This window comes from Pinus tabuliformis, chromosome X (assembly GCF_031772625.1).
Source record: "Pinus tabuliformis cultivar Carrire ecotype Pingquan chromosome X, CPIR1, whole genome shotgun sequence".
Classification (NCBI taxonomy): Eukaryota; Viridiplantae; Streptophyta; class Pinopsida; order Pinales; family Pinaceae; genus Pinus; species Pinus tabuliformis.
Window position 1 is genome coordinate 1489261797 of NC_142308.1, and position 7667 is coordinate 1489269463.

Sequence of the window (7667 nt, forward strand, 5' to 3'; positions counted from 1 at the left end):
TGTTAGATAAAGTATTAATAGAGTTTTGTGGAAAAAAATTAAGACAAAAAATTAATGTTTAATGGTTGACAATACCATTTTGGGCTTATAATAATACTTCATATGTTCCATGTTATTAGAGTATTTCATATGTTCTATGTTGGAAGTGAAGGGAAATTTTAGTTAATGGAAAGGTGTTAGATAAGGTATTAATAGAGTTTTATGGAAAAAAATAAAACCAAAAAATAATAAAAAAAAGATAATAATAATAATAATAAATTTTTGTTAAAATAAATAATAATACTTTTTATACATTATCCAAAATAATCATTTAAATTTTTTAAATATATTTTACTTTTAAAATAGTTTTAGGCCACAAAATGCTTATCAAATTAAATATTTCTTTAGATTTAAAATAGTTTTTAATCCATAAAATTCCAACCAGGATCCACAAAATACCCATCAAATTAAATATATTTTAAGTTTAAAATAGCTTTTAACCCACAAATGCCTATCAAATTCCAACCCTGACCCAGACTCTTGAGAAAACTGAAGGACCGTTTTCAACCCTGATCCAGACTCTTGAGAAACTGAAGGACCGTTTTCAAGATTCCGGAAGCTTACGCGACACCTATGCACAAGTACCGTTTCTCCAGTTTCAAGCAGTTAAATTAGATCAGTGATCACTGGTTATGAGAGGGACAGTCTGTTTCAGCATTTAATGTATCATGTATTTAAATTTATTTCTTGTCCTCATCGTTTGGTGAGATTTAAGGCATTGGTGCTGTCAAGCTGGCTGTAACATCTGACTCATGTGAATTAACTCCCCAATTCATACCTCACCAGCCATGCACCACACCTAACTCTCCCCTCGTTTACAGTGACATATAATCGATCGCGGCGATGAATCTCAGAATTTGAGTTTGCAGGCAGCGAGATCGGACTGTGCCACTGCAACGGTGAAATTTTTCCCATTTTTTTCTTCTGTTTTTTAATTAATGGGGCGCGATTGTGAACTAGGGAGCGTGGAGTCGGCCCTGGTGTGTTCTCTCCCTCGGCGCGTCCATTGGCTCTGTTGGTTCGCGAAAACAGGGTGCTATCTCTGCAGGAGAAACGACGGCACCATTAATCGGAGCTTATTAGCGTGGACGCTCCCCAAGGCTCCCGCCAACGAGACACCCACTCACGGAGTCTATACCAAAGACACCGTCATCGACAAGGCCACGGGCGTATGGATCCGTCTCTTTGTTCCCGTCAACGAAGCCGGAACGTTGCCCGTTGTTGTCTACTTCCACGGAGGCGGTTTCTGCATGCTCTCGGCGAGCGACGAGTCCTACGACACATTCTGTCGTAGGCTCGCCAAGCGACGAAGCGTGGTCGTTGTTTCGGTGGACTACCGGTTGGCTCCGGAGCACAAGTACCCTGCCGCCTACGATGACTGTTTCGCGGCCGTTGCGTGGCTTCGCGACCGCGGGCGTGGTTACCTGCCTCCGAACGCTGATCTGTCGCGGTGCTTCTTGATGGGCGAGAGCGCGGGCGGGAACATCGTCCACCATGTCGGATGCCGCGTAGCTGGAGAAGGGGACATGAGTCCAGTCAACGTCGTGGGCCACGTGCTCGTTCAGCCTTACTTTGGGGGAGAGGAAAGGACGCCGGCGGAGTTGAGGTTGAGCAACGGTGTTCCGCTCATTACGTTGGAGGCCGCCGATTGGTTTTGGAAGGCGTTTCTGCCGGAAGGGGCCACGAGAGACCACCCCGCGGCCAACGTAATGGGCGTCGATTCTCCCGACATATTGGGGCTATCGTTGCCTCCGTCGTTGGTGGTGGTGGGTGGGCTGGACCTCCTCAAAGATCGGGATCTCCAGTACGTTGAGTATATGAAAAAGATGGGCAAAGAGGTAGAGCTTCTGTTCTATGAGGAGGGCATTCATGCCTTTCATCTGCTTCCCTATGATCTGTCTTCTAAGTTTCTTGACGATCTTCGCGAGTTCCTGCAGAACTAAGTTGCAGAGGTTAGCCTACGTGTCATAATACCGATAATATTATGCAATTACTGTTAGTTTTTTTAATATTTTCCAATAGACTAAAGTGTGGAAACCACAATTCCTGGAAGTAGTCACAGGTGATCACGAAGGAGGTATGGATGTAGATAAGTTTTAATCTTTCTTCTCTGCAAATAGTAACCTGTTTTTTCCTTTTTTTTAACAGGAATCTTAATATATGATTTATGTTGAAATTGAAATTGTAACATTTCCTCAGTTAAAAATAAAACTGTATTTAAATATATATATGTTTGGTCTATATTTTCTCTCATCGTTTTCACTGTGGTTTATGTGGATCCTTTTTCACATGTGGATCTTTTTCTTTTTTTTGGGGTGGTTTTTTAATATTGACTTATCATGATATATCTGTTAGATATCTGGACAATTATTTTGTATGAGCTCAGAACTTTTTAGTATCAGACCTATCTGTTTTATCTATAGGATGAGATGGCCACGAAGAGTCGACCATTTTATGTACCAGACCTTTATATTCTCTTAATATAAATTCATGCTGCTTTTCTCTCTGAAAAAATATATATATTCATTAGGTTAAGTATACATTGCTGGGCATTCTTTGTGTGAAGGTTATTGGTTAAGTTTGGATTTATTAGTGTTTGTGAAAAGGGTATATTTAAATTGTAAATTTATTAGTAACAGGTTTATAATGAAGATTACTGGTTCAAAATCCAGACTTGTGATAAAAGTTATTGGTTCAAAATCAGGACTTGTGATTCTCAACTGGTTATCAAAATAGGCTAACAACTAGATCGCCAGTGAAAACATCTAAAAATCTATTCAATGTTTTGATCGATTGTCCTTTAAGCATGTATTCAGAAAAATAAGCAGTCAGAGAAATAAGTAGTCCAGAGCTCTCTGTTGATACCTTCAGTTTGTGAGAGACTTTTAATGACTCATAATTGAAGCTCTTATAACATGAGGATGTAGCGTTTCTCATGGAACTTTTTTTTTGTTGTTGATAGTGCATCTTAGGTTTTTCAGCAGTTTGTTTGATTCCCATGAAGATACAAATACGCAGTCATGATGGAGTAACAAAATTATCCATTTTTTTTTGTGGTTGTTTTTTTTTTAATATTTATGATTTTTTTGGGAATAATTGTTGATGATATTTGGCTGAGTTGTTTTTAGTGTTATTTTTTGGATTTTTTGATATTCGAATTTAACCAAAAAATTTGAGGTGAAATCTTGATTTATGTTATTTAACTGGTTTCTTCACTGTATATATGGATTGCGACATGAAAAACTCTTAGGTCACCTTAATTGTGTAGGGGTTACGCATCAAGCTTGTGATTTCAATAAATTCCTGCCCTATTTTACACAAAAATCAACTGATTTTGCTCAACCCTTTAATGATATATTTTTTTTTAACTCATAACAAACTTTTTGGAATATAAAAAATGTTTAAATATTTATAAAATTTAAAATTTCCAAAATAATTTATTTTAAACATTATTTTATAACTAATTATAAAATATAATAATAATTAAAATATTTATTTATTTAAATTATATATTATTAAAAAATATATATTTTTTATTTTATTTTATATATAAACACTAATTTTTGTCTTCCTTTTTTTCCAAACGACATAGGAAAACAGAAATTTGAAAGCGTTAGTGGAGTCCCGAAATTGAAACGAATCCCAAGAAACTCATACTTTTGCCTCAGGAATAAATAACGCTTTGTTATGCGAGCGAGTGTGGAGTCGAAGACGCGAAGATCAGGAATTTCCACAGGTTTTCTGCTCTACTTACTTTCACCGGATTAGGGGCGACAATTCCCATTCTTTGTATCTGTGGTCTTACTGTACAGCTTCCTTGTCACATTTCATAGGCTCCTCTTCTTCCTCCTGCAATCACACCACCTCTAACTGTACTTCTTCCATTGCACCACCTCTAATTGTACTTCTTCCATTTTTGCAACTACTTTGATGCTTTGATTCTGACCGCTTTGCCGAACTCTAAACCCTAATTTCTGATCTTCTCTGTCGCTCGGATTTCGACAACATTGCCCAACAATTATCACAAATAACTGTTGATTTTCTCTGTTGTTGGGATTCCGACTGCTTTGCCGAGCCCTAAACCCTAATTTCTGATCTTCTTTGTTGTTCGGATTTCGACAACATTGCCCAACAATTATCGCAAATAACTTCTGATTTTCTCTGTTGTTGAGATTCCCACCACTTCGCCCAACTCTCATTCCTAGAAAAATCTGATCTTCACTGTTGTCGGGATTCCAACAGCTTCGCCTAGCTCTCATTCCCAGCACCTTCTGGGCCTCTCTTAATCTTCCCATTGCCAATAAGTTCGTAGCCTCCCTCGGGCTTTCACCCTAATCTCTTGGTCCACCTCTTATCTTTAATAACTTACCCCTTGATCCACTTCTCATTCCTAATAAATTGTGATCTTCTATATTGCGCTGATCTGAAACCTCGCAGAGGCGTTTTGGTCTTGACATTCTTGTTTGAGTTCAGACCTTCTTCATGTAGTGTGGAGTCGCTATTCATGTTTCCAGATCCAATCCGGTCTGCGGACTGCGGTTCGATCCAATCCGGGGCACGTGCGGCCTGTTGTCTGGTTTACTGATATCAAGTACACACATTTCTCATCTTTTTCTAATACATATCTGTTCATATATTTCAAGTATGAATAATTCACCACAACGACCAAAGATTACCAAAGGTAGACCTAGCACAGTTACTCTATAGGCCCTTTATGAGTATATAGAGTTTTTACAGAAACGAGAGAAGAGAGAGAACTCAAGCTACAAATAGAGTTAGAAGCCATGTTGGAAAATAAATTCACATCTCTTGAAGACAAGATTGAAAAACAAATAGAAAATAAAATAGAACTATTAGAAAATAGAATGGAGGCAATGAAGACTAGGTTGCAGGTTATAGAAAAACAAAACCAAGATACGAACCAAACATTCCAGTAAAGAGATGTTGATACTTTCGAGAGTTTTAAAATGAAGGACATGATTAAAAAACTAGAAGAAAAAGTTAATAGTCACTTCACCATAAACATAAATAGTGTTGCAGGGAAATTAGATATCAAACCAATTAAAGATAAAATGAAAAAATTGATAGAATTAGATCATGAGCGTAACAAAAGGGCCTTGAACCTTATAATCTTCGGTTTGAAAGAGAAGGTAGACGAGGATACTTTAGCCATAGCCCATATAGAATTACATAATTGATTACAAATTGAAACAACGTGTCTCATAGAAGCAATAAGGTTGGGAAAACTAACTGAAAATAAAGGAACGTTGATCCGAATAAAGGTGAGCTCTACTGACCATACGTATGACATACTTAGTAAAACCTCAAGTCTAAAAGGAACGAGAATATTTATAAATGAAGATCTTATTCCAGAAAATCAAGCAGAATTAAGAAAGGAGGTTCAAAAGGTAAAAGAAGCTAAGAAGGAAGGAAAATGGGCAATAATCAGAAATAGAAAAGCCATAATTCAAGATAGAAACCAAAAAGATAGTAATAAATAACAATTCAACATGTTCCAGATTCTTTCTTGGAACCGTCGGGGCTTTCCATGGAACAAAGGCCCCAAGCTAAGTTGGATCTCAAATGATGTTGATATTATATTGCTTGTTGAAACTTGGGAGCACGAAGAATCTAAGGTCCCAAACATAGGTGACTTTGCACTATGGTCTACCTGGAACAAGCGATCCTCCCGCAGAGGGATTGAGGGTATAGTTTGTTACATTAATAAGAACATCTCCCCCCATGCTAGGATTTATAAAAACGACCCTTACAACCAATATAGTTGGATAGAGATTACTGACATTAATGATAAAAATACCTACATAATCAATTTGTTATTTTTCCCCTATCAATTCTAACTTCTATAAGAAAAAGAATCTAGATAAAAATAGTCCTTAAACTGGTTTAGAAAATGATATTTCTAGCCTAAGGAATGAAGGTAATATCCTTTTAATGGGTGACTTTAATGCTCGAACTTCAAGCAACCAAGCTATTCTTTTAAGCAATCATTTCAACCCTAATCCTCTTTGGTTAGACGAAGACCTTACTCTGGCTAGCTGATACAAAAGGAGCTCTGAAGGTCTCAGGGAGAATTTGTTTGGGTCGGAGCTAGTCAAGCTCTGTAGTGCTCAGGGTCTCATAATTTGCAATGGTCTAAAGAAGTGGCCCAATTCTAGCCAGATGACCTACATCCATGGGCTTCGTAGCAACGTGGTAGATTGTAATTTCCGATCTCCATTGATACAACGAAATAATAATTTTTGACATCTTAAACGACCACGACTTTCATCATAGGCCTTTACTTATAACTCTCAATTTTATCATGCATAGAGATCTCATAGAAGATAATCTTTATAGTCAAAAGAACTTAATCTTTGATAGAAATAAAAATGATCTCTTTCTAAATGAATTAAAAACTAATTTGCTTCCTTTATCTAGTATAGACAACATAGAAGACCTCTATCATAATTTTATTACAACCCTCGCATATTCTATTAACAAGTTCTCAATTGAAGTTTCAAGTAATAAAAGAAATAGCGAAACCAACCCATGGTATGACAAAGAGTGTAAAAGTGTGAGGAGAGCAATTAAGGAAGTTGTTGATGAATCTCTTAAAATTGGCAAGATAACAATATACAAAGCCCTAACTAAAAGGAAAAAAGGCAGTATATTTGTAAAAGACAAGAATCTCTTACACCTCTCTAAGGTAGCTCCTAAGAAATTCTGGAGGCAGATTCTAACTAAGAAAACTAAAGGTAATAATAAAATTGCTTTACACAATTGGTATTCCTACCTTAAAAAGCTTTATGAATCTCCAAATGTCATGGATAACTTTGAAACCCTGCGCACAACAAAAGAAGTTTTCTCATTAGAAGACATTGATTTTGGGGTTAAACGCCTGGAAAATGGGAAATTTAAGGATATTGAAGGTTACCAGGCAGAAATCTTAAAAATTGGAGGTCGTGTCCTCATCCCCCACATTCACAAGCTTTTCAATCAACTTGTCAAGTAAGGGTTCCCTAAACCATGGACTTACAGCCTCATTATCCCTATTTTTAAAAGTGGGGATACAAATAACCCCTCTAATTATCGGACAATTATGATCAACCCTTTCTTAGCCAAGTCATATGGTATTATTTTGGAAAAGAAGTTGAGCATATGGCTTGAAATTGAAGGTAAGCAGGCTAAAGGCCAAGTTGGTTTTAAAAGGTAGCTCTCAACAACGGACCACCTTGTTACACTTAGGATCATTGTGGAGGAATGTCGCAATGATAAATCCAATCTCTTTTGTTGCTTTGTGGACTTTAGAAAGGCTTTTGATACGGTTCCTAGAAACAACCTATGGAATAGATTAGAAGCGCTAAAGTTTCTTTTCGAGTTGAGAGTTGTCGCTATAAGGTTATACGAAAATTTAATTTCCAAGTTAAAGAGCAATGAGGGGTGGTCAAAAGATATTAAGTGTAATATCAGAGTTAAACAAGGTTGCCCCCTCCCCTACCATATTTGGCATTTACATTGACAAGCTAGAAGGTTGTTTAGCGGAAGCACGCTGTGCTGGCATGATCTTAGTTGGGATAGTCATCATCCTCCTCCTTTATGCTAACGGTATTGTTCTTCTCACAAGGTGC

At 37.1% G+C, this 7667-nt stretch overlaps 1 pseudogene; it reads left to right on the top strand.

Annotated features, from left to right (window-relative positions):
• The first annotated feature begins 761 nt into the window (after positions 1 to 761).
• On the top strand, positions 762 to 2184 carry LOC149145636 (putative carboxylesterase 18 pseudogene; annotated as a pseudogene).
• Positions 2185 to 7667: the final 5483 nt, after the last annotated feature.